Here is a 19571-nt window from a genome sequence, read left to right as displayed (position 1 = left end):
CCCAAGGTCCCCTTGCTAAGGGACTGTAGGATTTGGGAGGTTGTGTGAACTCGAGGGTTGAACGGGGCAGCTGTGCCAAGGGCATCAGACAGGGTTGCCGTCCTTTGTGGAGACCATGTGCGGGGGAGCAAGGGGAGTGGCCAGGCATGCAGCTCTGGCGGTGGCCTTGGCCCTGCTGATGTCCACGGAGACGCCTGGCATGGCTCCCTGGCCCCCTGCCCCTACCTGGGATTGTTTTGATCCAGCAGGTGATGCACCCCATTGGCCCCTGGGGACGCTGCTTGTTCCTTGCCAGGGTGTCTGGGGTCAGTTGTGGGCCCTCCACCTCCCATGTCCACTCCTGGGGCCATGGTGGCCAGCATGCAGCCTAGCTCCTGCTGTGGGTCCTGCACCCTGAGCTCTGGGGGTGCCCATCTCCATCGTGGCCTTCCCTGCCATCGGCCCGGCCTCCAGCCAGTCCTGTGAATCCAATAAGCTGAGGATGGGCCTGCAGGACGCTACTCTAGAGGCTTGGGGGCCAAGTTCCTGCCCAGGGCGAAGCCCATGGCGAGAGCTGGGTGTTAAGGGAGGGCTGGGCAGAAGCCTGGCCTGTGGAGGCCCAGATCGAAGCCATCGGCACCAGCTCGGCTTTGGGTGTGGCAGTGTGGGAGGCACCTTCCTGGTTGTGGCCAGGCCGTGGGGGGCTGTCGAGAAGGCACCTTTCGCACTGGCTGAGGCCCGGGCGGTCGCAGTGGTGAGAGCCAGGCCGCACCTCGGGGATTGTGTGGGCTCTGCAGATTCCTGTTTCCTGGCCTGTGTGACAACATGTGCCCTGCCACCTGCAGGTGACGCCCGGCCTAGCATTGCTTTTCCATGGCCACACTGCTGTGCAGGGAGCAGCACTTTCACCTAGTTGACCCTGAATGCAAAAGCTGAAGAACAGCATCTCCCGTTGCTGCTGTCCTATGTCTGTCCCTGTCCCGTGTCTGCCCGTGTCCCATGTCTGCCCCTGTTCATGCTGAATGGAGGTTGAGCTGTTTCCCCTGAGCTGTTCTCTAGATCCCTGCAAGCTCCATGCTGTGGATATGTGACCTTTCGCATGTAACGTTAACAATGCCCATTTTCACAGGAAAAGAAAATTCAAACAACAAACTTAAAACAATAACCAATTTGGGAAAAATTAAAAGTCTGGGTTGATTTTGCTTTGGTTTGCTCCTCTTCTCTCAGGAAGGGGCAGCACTACTGAATTCCGCTTGGCCAAGGGCTCTGGTGCACGGGAGGCCCTGGGGGCGCTGTCTGCCGCTGGGTGTCCCCCTCACCCCTTCTGGCTTGAAGCAGTTTCTTGAGGACCTGAGTGAGCTGCCCTGGGCCCGTGTCCCTGGAGCAGGGACAGACAGCTCCTGAGCACCACGGTGACGCCCCCACCGGGGGACCTGCCGGGTGGCCTCCACCCGCCTGGCCTGGTGCCTGGGCCCCGGTTCACACTCCATCATCGAGGGATGACAGGGGAACGGTGGGAGTTCATTACAGGGACCATGAATTGTTGGAGGTAATTTAGATTACAATTTAAAGTTTAATTTAAAAATCTATCAACAAATGTGAAGGTACTCGGGGAACATTTTAAAATGCACTTTAATCTCAGCAGCACAAATAGCTTTTCGGGGCTCTAAACATCATCACCTGGAAAAATAGTAAAGCTTTACTGCATCTTTAATTAAATTACAAACACAAAGGATAATTAACTTTTTAATTTTTATTTTATTCCTGCCATTGTTTCTCCTCGGAGTCAATATCTTCTGGCTGCAGGAGCAGCTGTTACGGGGAGGTTTACAGCCAAGGCCCGAGATGACAGTGCTGCCTCGGGATGGATGTCTCCGGGATGGGGGTGGGGCAAAGGGGCCTGTGGCCCCCAGACCCAAGCAGCTGGGACATCAGGGGAGCCTGGGCTGCTGGGAGGGGCCTGGGCACTGTGTGATGGAGCTCCCAGGCTGCGCGGCCGTCCCGCTGCAGCGTCCTGGGGTCGAGCAGTAAAAACCCTCACGGCAACCCTGGAGGCGTGGCCCCTGGAAGAGGTGGGGACCGCTGAGGTGCAGAAAGTGGGGGAACCTGTGCAGGCACTGCAGCATTGTGGCGTGGAACGGGCCCCAGTGGGGCAGCCTGCAGCAGGCCAGTGGGCAGAGGAGCCTGGGTTCCGGGGATCTTGCTGATCTGGGGCCGGTGTGGAGCAGACAAAACAGCCAGCAGGGGCGCCCTGCAGATGGAGGGGCACTGGAGAGGCTGCACGGAGGTCACCACATTCCCCTGGGGCGCTAAGTCACCAGGCCTGGAGAGTCTCATGCGCCCCCACCCCAGGGAGACCCAGAAGGTGCCCCAGAGCTGCCTGTCCCTGGTATCCCGAGGGCCCCCTCACTGCTTGTGCCACCACCCGAGGGCCCAGGCCCTGCGCCCCCCAGCCTGGCTCACCCCACGTGCACCCACACTCAGTGCACAGGTCCGTGCACACGCACTCACACAGCTGGTCCCTCACGGCCTCTCTGAAAGTCCTTGGCCCTGGAGACAGAGGGCCCCCGTGCGGGGGCTCAGTTTTAGTGCGGTGGCTGCTTAATTATTGGTTAATCTAGCAATTTAGCATGCTTCATTTAATTCTAATTAGAAGAATTAATAGGCAGGGATAGCGATTTCAATAGCCGAGCACCAAACAAAACCCACCAGGACACTGCCTGCCTGGGGGCTTCGGGAGCAGGGGCCCACCCTGGGGGTATGAGTGGAGGCAGAGCCTGGAGACTCTTGAAGGTCACTGTGGGGCAGAGCTGCCGCAGCGGGGGGCTGTGCTTGTGGCCTGGGGGCTGGGCTGGCTGGGGTCCTAGGGGCCCCTTCACCCGGGCAGCACCCCCTCCCCGCGGAGTCCCACTGCCTCAGGCCTCCGTGCGAGTGGTGTTTGTCTCTGCTCATCAAGGCGGCTCGCTGACAAGGCCCCAACATTGGACAAGGCTGTTCCTCTAATTAAGGCGCTAATTGAATTAAATGGCTTCGGTAATGAGCAGATGAGCGGCATAAAAAGTAAAGAGTCAGATAGGCCAATTAACAAGAGCGGGGAGCACAATTATAACACCGGGAAACACGCAGCAGGCTCCAGCTCTGTTAATTGTTACCAGGGGATTTATGGTAATTGGCCCCACAACAGGCAGCAGCCAAACCTGCCCAGGGCTGGTAATTAAAAAATGATATTCTACACAAATGCCGGATGGGCTAATTAGGCCTTGATTTACATAAAGGCCTGGGAAGAGTCTCTGCCCACTTCACCTCGCTGGCTCTGTGTGCCCAGGCCAGCAGCAGAGGCCGGGCGTTGGGACGTCCAGGCCCCCATCAGCCGGCCAGGCCGGGGCAGGGAGGTGGCCCTGCTCCAGGGCAAGCCTGAGAGCTCAGCTACCCAGGCTCCCTGCTGCCCTGGGAGTCATGGCCACCTCGGAGGACAGCCCCTCCCCTCCCTCCTGCACGCTCCTTGCCCAGTGTCCCCAGGGAGTGGCCGGGACTGGGATGCATGGCCAGGCAGACCGATGTGGGCCCCCACTCCCCACCTGCACCCCCAGCCTACAGGCCACCTCCTCCAAAGCCAGGGTGAGGAGAGCGGAGGGACACAGAGGCCGGCAGAAGGGCAGAGGGTGGCCGAGGGGCTCAGCTGGGCTCTTATCCCGTGGTACCCGGCTCCCTCGAGGGGACCATGGGCCCCCACTTTAGGGATGGGGAGTCACGTCCCATGCCCCGGAGCTGCTCCCTGTGCTGACGGTGCCCTTGCCTCTGTCCCCAGTTCCCGGCAAGGGCAGCATCCCAGGCGCCCCGTGGCCACCCCTGCCGCCCACCGCCTCTGCCAACGTAACATTCACACTCTGAGCAGAAAATCTGCCTCATTTACAAATGTAATTTCAATCGAGGGTGGTTCTCCAATCTCCTTTCATTTGAGTCCCAATTGAGCCCCTTCTCGCCACTGATGGCATGATTAGACAGCGCGCGCGCGCTGCGGCAGATTAGTCAAGCGCGGCCCCGTAAATTGGGAAGGATGTTTTATCAGGACACGTCAACGCGCGCCGGCAGCTGTGGGGTGCTCCCGGCTGTCCCCTCAAATCACGGTTATGGAATAATTTAGCCCTCCGATTCTCTGCGATTACTGCTGCCACCGATCATGCTGTCACGTTCCAAGTGAGCACTTCATCCCGCGCTTATTCATGCCAGGTCTGTTTTGCTTTCGTAATGAGCACATATTACCCCGGCACAAAGAGGATGAAGACGGCCGTGTGATAGATAGGCGGGAGATTAAATGGGATCTTTATGACTTCTGCAGCCATCAGTTCTGACTGTGCGATAAGACGAGGCGACTTGAGTCCTGATTTGCTCTTTATTGGAGCCAATATTAGCATGCACTCACCAGTGCAGGGCTGATCAGACCCATTTAAGGTGGAATCCTATGCTGCTTGGCACTGGAGGGCTGGCAGCTGCCCTTTCTCTCTGGGGCCGCAGGGCAGCACCCCCTCCCAGCCCCAGTAGCCTCGGGATTTCTCGGTGCTCAGATTCCTGGCCCAGTCCAGGGCACCACAGCCCTGGGTCTGTGCGCAAAAGACCAGAGAGGCACAGGAGGCCCTGGGCCCAGCCAGTGCCCCCCACCCCTGCAGGGCTTGGGCAGACGGGGTGCTCTGGGGTACTGCTGTAGGGGCCCCTGTTCCTATTTGGGGTGGAAGGAGTCTCTCACCCAGAAGGGGGCGTCCGTGCCCACCTACCTGTAGGAGTGCAGGGTCGGGTTAAAGGCCATTGTCTTTGAGCACTGTGGGCATCTATACTGTGAGGCCCAACCTGAGTCCTAAGGACAGCGAAGGAGGTAGAGGCAGCACGGGCCCTCACAGCCACTGTGCATGGGCAGCCTGTCCACACTGGGCCAGCCTCCAGCCCTCTGCCAGGGGCCCGGGCCTCAAGGGCACTGGCCACTCCGGGCCCACCCCACCTTGTTTGTCCTCCCCCTCGGGAGCTGTGTCTGCGGGCGGGGCAGAGGGACCGGGCAGAGCCTGGCTGGGCTCCTGAGGGTGGTGTCGGTGACCCAGCGGTCCCAGAGGCCAGGATCTCTCTTCTAAGAGAATCCTCTGGCCAGAAACTATGCTAGACCCCAGTGGAGGAGCATGAGGCTCCTGGAGGGGGGCTGCTGAGTGACTGGCTAGGCGGGAGACCAGGGACAGGCTGCCAGGGGGGCATCTGGAGACACTGCTGAGGCCACAGGGCTGCATGCCCTGTGGCACCCGGGGCCCCTGGGGAGAGGGACAAAGGGATCTGCTGGCTTCAAGGCCAATGCTGGACAGAGCCTCAAGAGGGACACTGCCACCAGGCCCCAAAGCTGTCAGGGTCACAGACCCGAGGGGCCTCAGGGGACAAAGAGAGGCCGTGAGAACAGCGTGGGAAAGCTGCTCGACGTCTGGGTTTGGATGAGGGGAAGGAACAGAGCTGGGGCTAACAGCCCAGGAGGACGTGAGTGGAGCCGGGCCAGGCCTGGGGCTCTCTGCACTGCCTTCAAACTGTCCTGTAAATCTGAAATTATTCCAGCACAAACAGTCAGAGGAAAGTCCTCTGGCTCCAGAGTAGAGCAGGCTGGGGTGGGGAGGGGCAGCCAGGAGGAGGAACAGGGAGGGAAAGTGGGAGGAGCCACAGAGTGGGAGGAGCCACGGAGTGGGAGGAGCAGCGAGGGTGTGGGGAGCTGCAGTGACCCAGGTTGGCCTGGGTGGAGAACAGGGTGAGCGCCATGGTGGCAGATCTGTGTGCCCCGGTGTGAACCTAGCACGTGGGTGTGTGAGGTTGAGTGGTGGTCACTTCTGTGTGTGTTCACGTGTGGGCTGGGTAGCTTTGAGTGTGTAAACGTGAGTATGTCCACGTGTGCACAGATGGGTGTGTGTGTGTGTGTGCGTGTGCGGCCGGCCCGGCTGGTGCCCTGGTCAGACCTGCAGGGAGGGCTTGCTGTGGCTCGAAGCTGCTGGCTTCGCAGAGGGGCCCAGCCGTAGGCCAGGCACGTGAGACCCCTATGCCGGGGACCCCCGTTGCAGTTCCACCTGGAGCATCAGGCCGTGGCCCCGTGGTCAGGTCTGCCTCACCCAGCTGGGCCCGGCTCAGAGGGCCTGGTGTCCCTGCAGGCTTCCCAAGCTCTCCCTCCTCCCAGCCTCCAGCTCGGTGCTGTTTACGGGCACCCCGAGAATGACGTTTATGGGCCTGCCAGTCAGTAAGCACTGCCAACGGACAAAGGGACAGGAGAAGCCTGCTCTGCAGGGCCTCCAGTGATAAGGGACATCCCCTTCCTCATGCGAATTCCAGACTGGCTCTGTATTAGAGCGGCGGCCACTTTCTCTTCTTTGCATCTTAAATGTCACTGCAGAGCCCTGGCTCCTCCTTAGAAAGAGACACTAGGACCCGAGACTCCTGCAGGGTGAGGGTGGGGAGTGGGGCCTGCAAGGAGGGAGCTCAGCTTGTGGGGTCCTGAAGCCGGGTCTCAGTCCTCCAGGCGGACAGCCCCGCCTCGCCCCAGGCTGCCACTGACAGGGAGCGCATCCACAGAAAAGCAATGCTGGATTCTCTTTTGGGTCTCCACGTGGTCCGTATTTATTGAGCACCTATTGCATACGGAGCTGCTGGGGGACAGAACAGACGCCGGCTGGTGTCCTGGGCCATCCTCTGGGGGAGCAGCGAGGGCTGGGCTGGGGTCGGGGCACCAGAGTGGGGTTTGCCCCCTGCACACCTGGCCGCTCTGAGGGAGGCCGTGAGAACAGCTGGTGTGGACTTCCGGGCAGGGGACAGCTCCTGGCTGCCCTGCCTGGCCCTGACTCCAGGTCATGTCCCACTGCCTGCATGCAGCTGCCTGGGTTTGCATTCCTACTGCTGACCCCTTGAGAGGCTCCTTCAAATGTCTGCCGAGGCCTGGAGCCAGGGGTCCCAGGCCCTTTCCACCCTGCCTCCTTGGACCTGTGCAGCCCCTCTGCCCGGCTGCCCTCCCTCCCTCACCCTGAATTGCCTGTTCTCTGCTCTGAGGCCTGGATGGGGGTGGGGCTGGGCTGGGTGGGCAGGGGCCTGTGGGAGGCAGCAGGGCCTTCAGGGGAAAGGGCACAGGAGCTCAGGAGAGGTTCTGGGCCAGGCCCAGGCAGTGGTGCAGTGTGGTGGTTAGGGCCAGGGCCAGGCCCTGAATTCCTGTCTGACCCGGTCTCAGGACAGCATGAGAGCCAACTTGGGCGGTGGGGTGCATAGTGACACCCCACATGTCCACGGCAGGTCTCGGCCTGCTGGACTGGTAGACTGCTTGCCGCGTGGCCGAGTGACACCCTGGCCCTCTGCTGCCCCCGTGCTGTCACTGTACGTGGGATGGATAAGGGCCCACATATCCAGCCCCACCGTCCTCTTCCTGCTCTGGAGACCCCCCCCACCCCAGCCCAGACACCCATAACCCAAGAGTCTGTGTGCCTGAGAACCGCATCCCACACCTCCCAGGCCAACACCCTGCCCAGTTAGCTCAGGGAAGGAAGGGGCATTGTCAGGCTGGGCCTTCAGCCCAGGGCAGCAGCCAGCCTGGAGCAGGGCTCTAAGCTCCGGGTGCCCCAGCTCCAGCCGGGGTCCCTCAGCCAGGCCAGGCAGGAGGCTGCAGCGGGCAGGGCGAGGCCGCCAGGGCCCTCGGGCTGCTGACACAACACTCTCCTCCCATGTTCCCTGCAGAGCTGTCTCAGCCTCAGCGCCCTCGGCTCTCACAACTCTCAACGCACACGGTTTCCTCCTCAGCACGTGCCGTGGAGACACCTGCTGCCCCAGATTAATTCACCAATCTGCAGTGAATCTCAGTCATCCAGGTGGCACTTCCTTCGGGGGCAGGGATGGCCCAGGAAGGGTCCTCTGTGTGGCTAGTGCTTGCTCCTCAGAAATCAGAGAAGGGCCTGTCACCCAGCCGGAGGCCCCCAGGCCTCACGGTGGGCTATTTCCTGCCCCTTTGACTTGGGCTCCTGGGATGTAGGGGCTATGTGAACGGAGATGCTGCAGTCACCTGGGCTGGGGAAGCAAGTGGTCCTTGGAGATGCCTGCAGGACCTCGGAGGTCCCCTCCACTGTCCCCACGGTCCTCTGGACACCTGGGAGGGCTGCGGTGATGCTGGGCACAGAAAGCCTGGACAGTGCAGCCTCTGGGTCCCCCGCCCTGCCCTGTTGGGTTCTTCCAGTCTCGTTGGTGGAGTGTGCTGGTGAGTGGGAGCCCCTGCCCTGTCCCAGCCCGGGAAGGTCTCCTGGGAAAGGTCACCCTGGTTGCTGGCCTTGGAGTTCCCTTGGCCGGCTGGCTCAGCGCAGGAGCGAATTTGAGTTTTCATCTGACTCCCATCTGAGTGTGAGCGAGGGGAAGGTGTACCGTGGCTGCTGCCGGCAGCTGGGAAATTGAAGGCCCCAGAGGCTCTCTGTGAAGTGCAGCAGCCTCCCTTCTCTCCTCGTCCATTTCCTCTCAAGCAGCTTCCCGGGAAATGGACGGTGGGATGATGGATGGCCACCACGCTGCCCAGGAGAGCGCCCAGCGGCAGCCTGGGTGGGAGCCAGTGCGGATCGGGCTGGATGCAGGAGGAGGGTCCCGTGGGTGGTGCAGGCCTGGTCCTGCTGTCTGCTTGGCCTGGCTTCCCATCCTGACAGTGGGGCCTGCGCCCTGGGGCTCCAAGCTCCTGAGATGCAGCTTCGTGGGGGAAGCAGCCCAAGGTGCCAGACCCTGCCACCAGGCATCCTGCCACCCAGCACCGCAAGGGTGGAGCCGGCGGGCCGGCGAGCCTTCCACCTTAAGGTGTAGGAGCCCTCCACGCCGAGTCCCTGCTGCCCCCCCCCCCCCCCGCGTGACAAATACTAATGTCTAAATCAGCAGCCCGCCCGGCCGGCCGCCCTCATGTTCTTTGCTGAAATGTCACCTGTTCCTATCTAACGATTTGCATAATGCAAAGCTTCTCACTCGTAAAATACAGATTAAGAGGGAAGCCAGAGTCATTCTGGAACCAGGGAGCCATTTCCGAGGGAGCGGAGGAGGTACTGCGCTCTTAACCCTGTCCCTGCCGGTCGCTCCTCGCCCTGGGTGGCACTGCCTGCAGGGCCACGCTGAGGTCCTGGCAGCCCTGTTCCCATGGGAACGTGGGGACGTCTTTACTGCCCCCAGCTCTGCTGCTCCCCTGGAGCCTGTGGTTTTGGGGAGCATGTGCACCCTCAAAGCAGGAGGGAGATGGGGTGTCCTAGGCCTGGGGCTGCTGCTCTGACAGCTTCTCTCCCTCCACCCGACCTGACTTCCTGTGACTTCAGGCAGGGAGGGGCCCAGATCCGAATTGTCTCCTCCACCCTGCACGTCTGGGCTGGTCCATGCTTTCCACAAAGCTGGAGCAAAGGCTGGAGGGGAACTGAGGGATGTTTGGGGCTTTGGCCACTTGGGGCAGCTGGACCTGGGGCTGCCTGTCAGCCCAATTTGGGGTGGGGGCAGGGAAGGGGCTAGGCTTCCTCCCTCTCTTAGCTCTTCCTCTCCAGGGGAGCTAGAACCTGAAGCCCAAAAATCCTGGGGGGCCAAGCCCTTCCCCCTCAGCCACTGACTCCTTCCCCTCCGCGGATCTGCAGGGCCCTGTGGAGGCCTCTCCTCCAGCCGAGGCTCCCTGCTGCAGAGCTGCTTGGGCTGCGCTGGGGGACAGGCCACGCCCTGCCAGGCCTGACCTGGGGGGGAGCGCCAGGTGCCCCGGACTAGGGCCAGACAAAGCGGGCTCAGTGGGGCCTCAGGGACAGGAAGGCCCTGGCGTTCAAAGGGGCGAGAGGGGCAGACGCATGGGCGAAGCTGGGTCCCGTGGTGGGTCTGGGGCAGAGGAGAACAGCATGGGGGTGTCGGCTGGGGACACCAGGCTGAGCCCCCTACGGGGAGGCTGTCCCCGCATCTCCGGAGGGACTGACTTTCAGCCTTCCCTCTAACCCAAAGGGGACCTGGGGCTGGAGCCCACTGGAAGCCACACCCACTGGGACCCCCTCCCTGGAGCCTGACTCCCCTACGGCCCGGCCCGCACCCCGCCGGCCTCCCCGTGGGCTGGGCTGTGGGAGCAGTCAGCGTCCTCGGCACTTCCACACTCCAGGCCGCGGTAGCAGCTTAGTGGACCCCGCAGGCCTGGGCGCTACCGTCACCGAACACATTCTCCCGTGGCGTTCTTTTCATACCACCTCATTTTACAGGAAAGGGAACCGAGGCGAGGAAGGGTTGTGGGGAGGAGGGTGCTCAAGCACTGTTTTGGCAACTGAGCCTCTGCAGCGAGCCAGGCCTCAGCCTGAGCCACCACCCAGCGGCCCCTCCTTCCCTTGCTGGGGGACCCTGTGAAGTGGGTGACTCCCCCGAGGATCCCTTGGCCTGGGGAAATTCAGCACCACCTCTCCTTGGGGTCCAGTCCACAGCACCTGCAAATGCGGCTGCAACCCAGCCCACTGGGCCTCTGCTGAGCCTCTCCCGCCTCCCGTTTCCGGCCTGAATTCTCCCAGGCACTGTGGCCTGAGCTCTCTGGGAGCCTCTGCTGACCTGCTCAGTGGTGAGGGTGGCCAGCTTATGGCTGACTCTGCTGTTCTCTCTGCAGAAAGCCGGTGCTGGGCTCCCCCGAGATCCTTTCTGAGTCCCCGTGGGGGCGCTGCTGGCCTTGCACGGGCTCATCGGCCCTGAGGATGGTCTCAGCCAAGGACAAACGCCCCAAAGAAAGGTTTGTGCTCCTCAGTAAATGCCTGGTCTGGTCACAGCCAGCCCTAGCTACGGGGCTTGATTGGAGGCCGAGAGGCGAGGACAGCGCCCGCGGGGCCCCTGCTGGGACCTCCACCCACACAAGCCTCTCCCTTCTTTTCCTGGGCCGCCTCCCGCGGCCGCATTCCCACCCGGTGCCAGTCACAGACACATGCTGCCCAGTGAAAGGCCCTGCCCTCTGCACCCCCCTCACGGATCACGACTCCTGTCCTGACTCTCAGGGGTGTGTGCATGGTGTGCGTGTGTGCGTGTGTGCGTGTGTGCGTGTGTGCGTGTGTGTGTGCACACGTGTGTGTGTAGCCCACCTCCGCTGGGCTGGGGGTGCCCAGCCAGGCTGAGCCAGGTTCTCCTTGCTCATTCGGTGCTCAGTGGCCACCACCATGCATGAGACTGGAGCCAGGGCACGGGTCTGTGGCCCCAACCTGCCCTTGGACGTCCACTGAGGGCCTGGAGAGCAAGCACAGTGGCCCCTGCGGTGGATGGAGTCAGGCAGCCCGTAGGCGACCCTGGTCACAGGACGGGCGGAGCTAGGGGCTTCACCTGCAGGGAGACAGACCTCTGAGGGGTCTCTGTCTGTCTTCTCCACTGTCACCCCCGGCACCCCACCAGCACAGGCGCCCACCCTTTACCCCTAAGCCTGGCCCTGACCCCCTGCCCCGCCCGCAGGGTCAGCCAGGCTTCCACACGCTAAGTCCTGGGGTGGTCAGGCCCTGCCACCCTCTCAGCTCATGCGTCCTCCTTCCCCAGGCCTCCCCATCCCTCGCTTCAGCTCTGTCTTCCTACCCCCAGGCCACTGTCTCTCCTGAGGCTGAGTCCCTGCTACACCCTCCTCAGAGCCCCATGGCTCCGCCCCAGGACCCCTGGTCACAGCTGACCCCGTGGCCATCACCGGTCCTTGCCCCGCCAAGCCATGCATTTCTACCTGCAGCCTTGTCCTGGTCCACAGACGTGACATGGCACTGGGGCGGTGCCCAGCCCACAGTGGCCCTGGAACCCTGTGGGGTGGCCTGTCAGAGGGACCTCGCTTCCTACCTGTCTCCTGGGACCCCAGCTCAGTTCACCCTGAGTTCTGGGCCTGAGGGAGCAGGGGCAGAGAGCACAGGGCAGGTCTGTATCCTGCTGGGGGTGGGGCGGCCCTGAGGGCTGCCTGGAGGCGGCACCCTGGAAGGGATAGGTCTGCAGCACCACCAGGGGCTGATAAACCTGAGCTAATGGCTTTCTGCTAATGAGAAACGCCAGGCTGATCGAGATAAATAGCCAGGAGCAGTGGGCTAAGCGGCGACACGCTGGCCCTCTTCACCAGGAGGGGCCGCCCCATCTCAGCCTAAGCCTGGGCCTGGTCCTCACAGTGCCCTGCCAGGGGACCATGGAGGTGCGCTAGGGGCTGTGCCATGCCGAGGGCACCTGCATGACTCCAGCTCCCCCTGTCCCGGGGTAACTGGATGGTTCCAGGCTGGTGTGGGCGTTGGGGAGAGTCATGCTGAGGCTGGGCAAGGAGTGGGGGCTTCCAGGGCTGCAGGTGTCCCCCAGGCGGAGGCCCAGGCGGAGACGGGCGCTGCATCCCCACCTCCCTGTGGGTCGCTGACCCCACGGTCTCTGGCTTGGGCTGGGAATCACATGCCCTGTGCCTGCTTCTCGAGTGCACCCTGAAGAGAGGGGTCCGTTTCCTCACACGCCCCAGTCCTGGAAGGCATCTGGGGCTCCGATCCCAGTTATCCTGGTCCCTCTCCAGGCGGCCGCTCAGCTTGGAGGTGGGTGAAGGGCCACCAGACCCCGGGGCAGCGGGAAGGGGCCTGGATGCCAGCCCTCCCTCCAGGGTCCTCTTCTGTGAGACCGTCCTAGCTGGAGCAGGGTTGCCATCCTTCCATCCTCCACTCTGCCAGAGCGTCCCACCGCCTGGGGTGCCAGGGGAACAGTGGACGCTGCCCCGCGTGCCCACGCTCTGCTGCGGTCCTTCCCCGGTCTCCCTCAGCGTCCACGCCAAGCCACTGACCCTCCCGCTGTGGTCTTGTCTGCTGTGGCAGCTGGGACCCTGGCACCTGGGGGCAGGACACCCCAGGGGCAGCACCCAGCACCTTCTCTCTCCTGGTCCGCTGCCCCAGGATCCCATCCTGGCCAGGGCTTTTGGAGACACGAGGGGGTGCTGGTGGGCGAGCCCTCATGGGACCTCCCTTGTGGAAGCAGCCTTATCTCGGGCGGCTGTGTCATCCATTACTGCTAATTGTGCCGTGTGGCACCCGCGCCTGTGCCCGGCCAGTGGGGTGCGGTCCCCACACTGTCCCCTCCTGAGGACGCCCGTGTGGCCAATGGGAAGGGCCTGGGGTCTCCCTATCGTCCCGGAGCAGCAGCCAAACGTCGTGGCCGCCCGTGATAGATGAAGCATGGAAATTAGTTCCAGAGTTTAACTGATAACCGGAGAGCCTGGCTACATTCGGTTATGGCAGCCCTAATTGATGAGCTCATTAAGTCCATTATTAGAGAAATTGATTTCAAATAGGCACTTAGAGGGTCGCTGTGAGGCAGGTGGGGAGGGAGCACCAGAGGCAGAGGAAGTTGCGAAATACATAATGAGGCAAGTAATTTTATAGGTTTGTTTAATGAAAAGCTGCCATGGCGCACTTGTGGCCGCGTGGGTTTTAAACAGTCATTTTATGTACTAATAAAACTCCCGGTGGGGGATCCAGTCCCCAGGCCCAGCCCACCCTCCTCGAGGCTGCCCTAATTAATTAATTAACCCGGGCGAGGCGATCGGTGAGTTAGCCATGCAGAATGGACACTCTGGGCCTCACGTCAGGGGCAGAGGCCTGGGTACCATCCTCGCCGCTCCACCCGGCTGCCCGGCACAGAGCCCAGCTCAGGGCTGATGTGGACACGGCCCTCACAGTGGCCACAAGCAGCCACTGAGGGGACCCGGGCTGCCACAGAGCCCCCAGGGGCCCGAGGTGCATGAGCGGGTAGGGGCGTTGCAGGACGCCCAGCCTGGCCCAGCGGGGTCCTCCCATCCACACGTCTCCAGCTGGCCAAGCAGCCTTGACCTGACCCTGACCTGGCCACTCTGCAGCCCCGGCCTCGAGGGTCCTCAGCCCCCACCCTCCCCCAGGACACCAGGTGGATGCACACGCGGCACACATGCTTGGATACTGAACCCTCACGCAGACACATGTGCATAGACACAGACATCTATGCAGTGAGCATGCAGACACACAAACACACGCATGACGGCAATTCCTGCTCTCCTTTTTCCTTCCTTCCTTCCTTTTTTTCTTTTTGTAATGAGGGTTGAAGCCAGGGCCTTCCCACTGAGCTACATTCCCAAGTACTTTTCAATTTTCAAGTTGCTAAGTTGCCCAGGCTGGGCTTGAACTTGTGATCCCCCTGCCCCAGCCTCCCAGAGTGCTGGGGGAATAGCGTGCCCCACGCCTGGCTCCATCCTTCCCTTCTGAAACTCGAGGGAGGTAGACCCACAGCTCTGTCTCCGACTCCCCGCCAATGGCTGCTCTTCCCACGCCTCCTCTGCCCTCCAGGGCCTGGGGCTCTTCCCACCCCGTCCTGTCCGCCTGCAGCTGACCTGCCGTGGAGCTGACCACGCCATCCCCCAAGGCCTTGCCTGCACATGGACGTCCACAGGCTTCCCATGCCACTGGTGTGGCTGAGGCCCCTGACCGCCCCCCCCTCCCCCGGGCCCCTGGGCCGTGGTCTCTGGGGCCCTCTGCACTCCACAGTGGGCCCAGACATGTACCTGTCACTGGCCCTGCCCGAGGTGAGGCCTTTGTGCTCTGGCCCCTGCATGGCTCCCCCACCCTCCCCACTGGCTGCCCTCCTCCCTGACTCAGTTTCCTCAGTCCTCAATCTTGAGGACTGACACCTGTTCCCACTTTGGTGGAGGCACCAAGGCAGGCTCCTTGGGTGTCGGACAGTTAGCGGACACACTGGGTGTCCATCTGGCTTGCCGAAGTCACACAGCCCGAGGCGGGAGACACTGCCTACAGTAAGAGCAAGAGGTTGCCAGGATGTTCAATGGAGAGGAGCTGTCCCGGGAGCATGAAGGGGAAGCCGACCTCCCTCAGAACTTTGGAGAGCTGGATGGTGGGCAGCAGGAAGCTGCCGCCCAAGGAAGAGAAGCAGAAGGGGTGGCCCTGGCTGGGCAGCCCAAGGTGCAAGCGCAGTTGGCGAAGTGGCCACATCAGAGTCGGGGAAATCTCGCGGCTCTCGGGAGTAGTGCACGTCGGGGGCCATGAAGGAGCCAGGCCCAGGCCCGAGTGAAGAGGAGCAGCCCGGTCCCCTTCTCCCCAGCTGGTGTCAGGGCCCTGTCCAGGCCCTGAGAGGGCAGGGGTGGCGGCAGTGTGGCCCCAGGGGAGCTCGGGGCTGGTAGCAGACACTGCCTGCTGGCCTGCCCTGCCCATCCCACTGAGTCGGTTCTCCTGCAGCCCAGAGCCCAGAGGTCAGGCACGATAGCAGCGGGGAGGGAGGAGGAAGAGAAGGGACGCCTAACACAGCCTCATGCTGACTGTGGCCTCTGTGTCTTCCATGGCCTCCTCCGTGGCCCTTCTGCCGGGGGCGTCATCCTCAGCTGAGCGTCAGAGAGGTCATGGTGGCCTGGCCTCAAGGAGTCAGCCACTCTGACGTGTGGGCAGGGGTGTGAGCTGGGGCTCTGGGCAAGGTGGGCCCACGTGGCACAGCGCCCTGGAGTCTGAGGGCTTGCTCTGTGGCCTGTGGGGACGGAGTGGAGATGGCTTCCTCGGTGTGAGAGCTGTTGGGACGCAGGTCAGAGCGCAGAGGAGCGGGTACAAGTGTGCACACCAGGGAGGCCAGCTCAGGGTGCTGGCGCAGGACGGGGCGACTCTTCAGACCACCAGGGCGCTTGTGGGGCCATGCGGTCCAAGCTCCCAGGATTCATCCATCTGCCTCCTGTCTGCGCCCCACCCCGAATGAGAACACTGTGAAGCCCAGTGGGGAAAGTGTAGAACCCAGCACCCCAGGTGGCATTTGACCTTCAGCCACACCTGTCCCAGGGCTCAGGGGGAGCAGAGGAGGAGATGGCATAGGCTGTGGGGCCGCCCGGCTCTGACCGCGCCTTGGGCTTCGATGTTGAGCCTTTGTACAGTTGTGTTTTCACTCATGCAGATGCTGCTTCAAAAAACCAGATGCCAATAGAAACATTAGGCAGAGAGGGAAAGGCCCTGACCCACGCTATGCTGGCATCAACCTGGCACCAGCCACTCGAGGGTCTGAGGTCCTCAGTTCACACCGAGCCAGCCCGGAGGCACAGACTTGTGTGCTGGTGAGCAGGGCTGATGATGGCAGCCTGGATGCGGGCCTGCCCGGCTCCAGGGCTGGCAATGGCCCTACCCCTAGCATGGCCTGGCCTCTCTGCTGACCCCAGACCAGCCTACCTCAGGCTTCACTGGCACGGAGCCACCCCGGTGAGGACCTGCCCATGCTGAGGTTGCCGCAGGCCCGGGGTCACCTGATTACCAGGAGTGACCTGGTCCTGGGCCCACGGTCACCCTTTGTCCTGTCATTTTCTGCTGTCCCTGAATCCAGTGGAAGCCATTAAACTGCTCATTTGTAGAACAGCCTCATTTGTAGATGGTCACCTTTAATTTTTCAGGTCCACACACACATACTGCCCGTTGCTGCCCCAAACCCACGCAGAGCCCCTTTGCACCAGCCTGTGGTTGTACCGACAGAAACCTGCCCACCCAGCGCTGGCAGTGGCTCCGGCAATGGTGCAGGGCGGGTGGTCCAGTCTCCATCCGGGCCTTTCACGATTCGCCGTGTCCCCGACTCCTGGGACCGGGGTGAGACAGATACAGATGGAGGGAAGGCAATTTACAATCTGGCTGGTTCCGCTTCCAATTAAAGCTCAGGCATTAGTTAATATGCAGGGCTGGGAATCTTGGGCAGAGATAATGTGCAGATAGCGCCATAAAACTCAGCTAAGAACAAATAATTTTGCACAAATTTGCAAACAGCAGGGTTTTTGTAAATAACCATCATCTTTCTACCAGCGCGCTGCCTGCCGATTATGCATTTTTCCTTCATGATAATTTAATGACTACCTAATTTACCTATTGTTGCTGGGCTTTGGGTGCAGCCAATGTGATTGTCCAATTTAGTCCAAAATCCATCCCGACGGTGTTAATTCATATTGACCAAGTGTTCACAAATTGAGCCTTTTCCTCGTTACGCCTGACAGTCCCCTGCGCTAACAAGCCTGTCCGTGTGTGCCTGGCGGACTCTGAAGGGCCCGCCTGGGGCCCTGCTGCTTCTCCCACTTGAGCTTGGTGTGGGTGACAGGACGGAGTCCCCCTCGGCCACGAGGGCGCTGGGGACACGCGGGCTCACGTCAGCCACGGGCTGGCGATGCAGACTGCTGGGTAGGCAGGGGATGAACAGGAGGGCAGGTGCGCTCCTGTCTGTGTCCGGATGTCCAGGCCCTGTTTGGAAGGTGGTAGCCCTGAGTGCTCTCTAGGTCACTGTGGCCGGGACCTCAAAGGGGACTGTGGGAGCCTGCTCTCTCCTTTCCCTCTTTTTCGCCTCCCAGCTGTAAAAGGAGTGGTTTTGCGCTGCCATCCTCTCCTGTGAGTCTACCACAGGTCCAGAGCAATGGGACCTATTCATCACGGACCATGGACTGAAACCTCCAGAACTGTGAGCCACAATAGTAAAACCCATCCCACTCCAGTCCCCCTAGGTCTCGGCCCCAGTGACCTAGAGAGCACTCGGGATGCAGGCTGTACACATCCTCCCTACCCCTGAGGTTTGAACTCAGGGCCTCTGATATTTTTTTCTTTTAAGACAGGTTCTCACTAAGTGGCTAAGTTGCCCAGGCTGGACTCAAACTTGCAATCCTCCTGCCTCAGCCTCCTGGAGTGCTGGGATTGCAAGCATGCCCGCCACGATTGGCAACTTTGTGTCTTTATTAGTTGATTTTCTCAGGTATTTGTTACAGTACTGGAAAGCTGACTGACTTGGTAGCCCAGGGAACTGATGCATGGATGGACAGGAGGCTAGATGGCCAGGTAGCTGGCTGCGTGGATGGATGGAGACCTAGTAGATGGGCTGTGGGTGACCGGGTGGGCGAATGGATGAGTAGACAGATGATTAGAAGATGGCCAGACGGGTGGAGGGTTAGATGGGTAAATGGAGGCACGGGGAATGCCTGGACGGCTAGATGGATGGACGCGTGGGTAAACAGATACTGTGAGTGGACCGGAGAATGGAGAGAGACATTAGAGGGCGGTGTCTGTGATTCTGTGGGCGAGTGGGCGATGGGGTGAAGGGCTGGGGGAGTGGGAATGGGGGTCCTGGCTGTCCAGGGCAGTGTGTAAGGACAACGAGCAGGAGGAAGGAGGTTTGTGGAGGGGCTGGGCACCGGGGCTGGCAGACAGCTGGCCGGCTGGGCGGGTGAGTTCGCCAGAGGGGGTTTCTGGAAGGTGGGGGACCGGAGCCTGCGAGCTGCCCGCGCTGCCGGTCAGCTTTCTGCCAGCATCACCAACACCCAAGGTGCTCAGTTCGAGCAAGACAGGCCTGCTTGGCTCATGGTTTCGTCTGTGGCAGTGCGGCCTGTGGGGCAGTGCCTCGTGGCCAGAGCCCACTCACGGCTCCAGGAAGCCAGCGGGAAGGGAGTGTGGAGGGCCGGGCCACCGCGGCCTCACTTCCGCCCCCAGGCCCCACCTCCTAAAGGCTGTGCCCCCCAGTGATGCCCCAGCTGGGGACCAAGCCTTTGCAAATGGCCTTCGGGGACACTGACCCAGGGTGCAGCTCACCCCTTTGGCTGGGCCTTTCCTGGCAAGGTTATGGATGCAGCCGAAGGGGGTGGCGGGGCACTGGGGCTCAGGGGCAGGTCAGGGCCGGGGAGGCTCCCTGGAGGGGGAGGCCTGGGATTTGGGGGTGTGGGAGGCTGGGGCCACACGCTGACTTCCAGCCGCCCGGGTCGTGGTGGAGGTCTCCTTGTCATGCCAGCACAAGCAGCTCACGCATGGGGAGGCCCAGGCCTTGGGTCCTCTCGTTCCTGCCCGGGGGCCGGGGTGGAGCAGGGAGCTTGCCAGCCTGGGTGTCCCCCAGTGCTGGGCAGGCTGCGCTCTGTGCCCACAGGGAGCTGTCGCCTGGCCTCCGCCTGGCCTGCCCCGCCCACGACTGGGTTGCTGCTGCTGGCCAGGCCGGGATTTGCTTTCCTGGTTTAAAATCTGTCTGTGAGCCTAGGTGGGCTGCTCGTGCCATTGCTACCCTGCCTGTGCTGGGGCAGACAACTCCGAGTGCCCTCAGAGGTCACCATTGCAAGACCCTTGAAAACGGCCCAGTTACACACTCTCCACAGCAGCGGTTACAGCGGCAGGGTTTCACGCACTCAGAGCTCCTGGTGCTCCTACCTGCGCCCCCTGCCGGGCCTTGTGTCCCCGTAGCCTGCCCTCGTGGGTACTGTGCCCAGCCCTATCCTGTAGGCAGCGAGGCCGCTCCGGGCCCATTCCTGGGACCTCGGCCCCCTAGCTGCTTCCTCTTTCTAAAAAACCATTTTTTTCTACAGTTTGTACAGCTTTTAATCCATAGGAAGTCAATTTTCCACTCATATATTAGTTTATTTTATATTTTCAAATGGATTCGACTATACATTGATTTCCTGTTGTGGGCATTGTGTCCTAGGTGGGATTACGCGTTTAGGAGAAGCGGATACTCGTGGCTCATAAAGGTTCCTCCGCGCCAGAGAGCTCTTATCTTGAAAAGGGAGAGTCCAATTTTATTGAAACAGCTAAAATCCCACTTAATTGAATTTTTTTCCTTTGAGATGTACAAGCTTAGAGACTTTTGCTTTC

This window comes from Heterocephalus glaber, unplaced genomic scaffold (assembly GCF_053883595.1).
Source record: "Heterocephalus glaber isolate CG9 unplaced genomic scaffold, H.glaber_assembly_v1.0 deba00001509, whole genome shotgun sequence".
Taxonomy (NCBI): Eukaryota; Metazoa; Chordata; class Mammalia; order Rodentia; family Bathyergidae; genus Heterocephalus; species Heterocephalus glaber.
Note: the sequence above shows the minus strand (reverse complement) of the source record.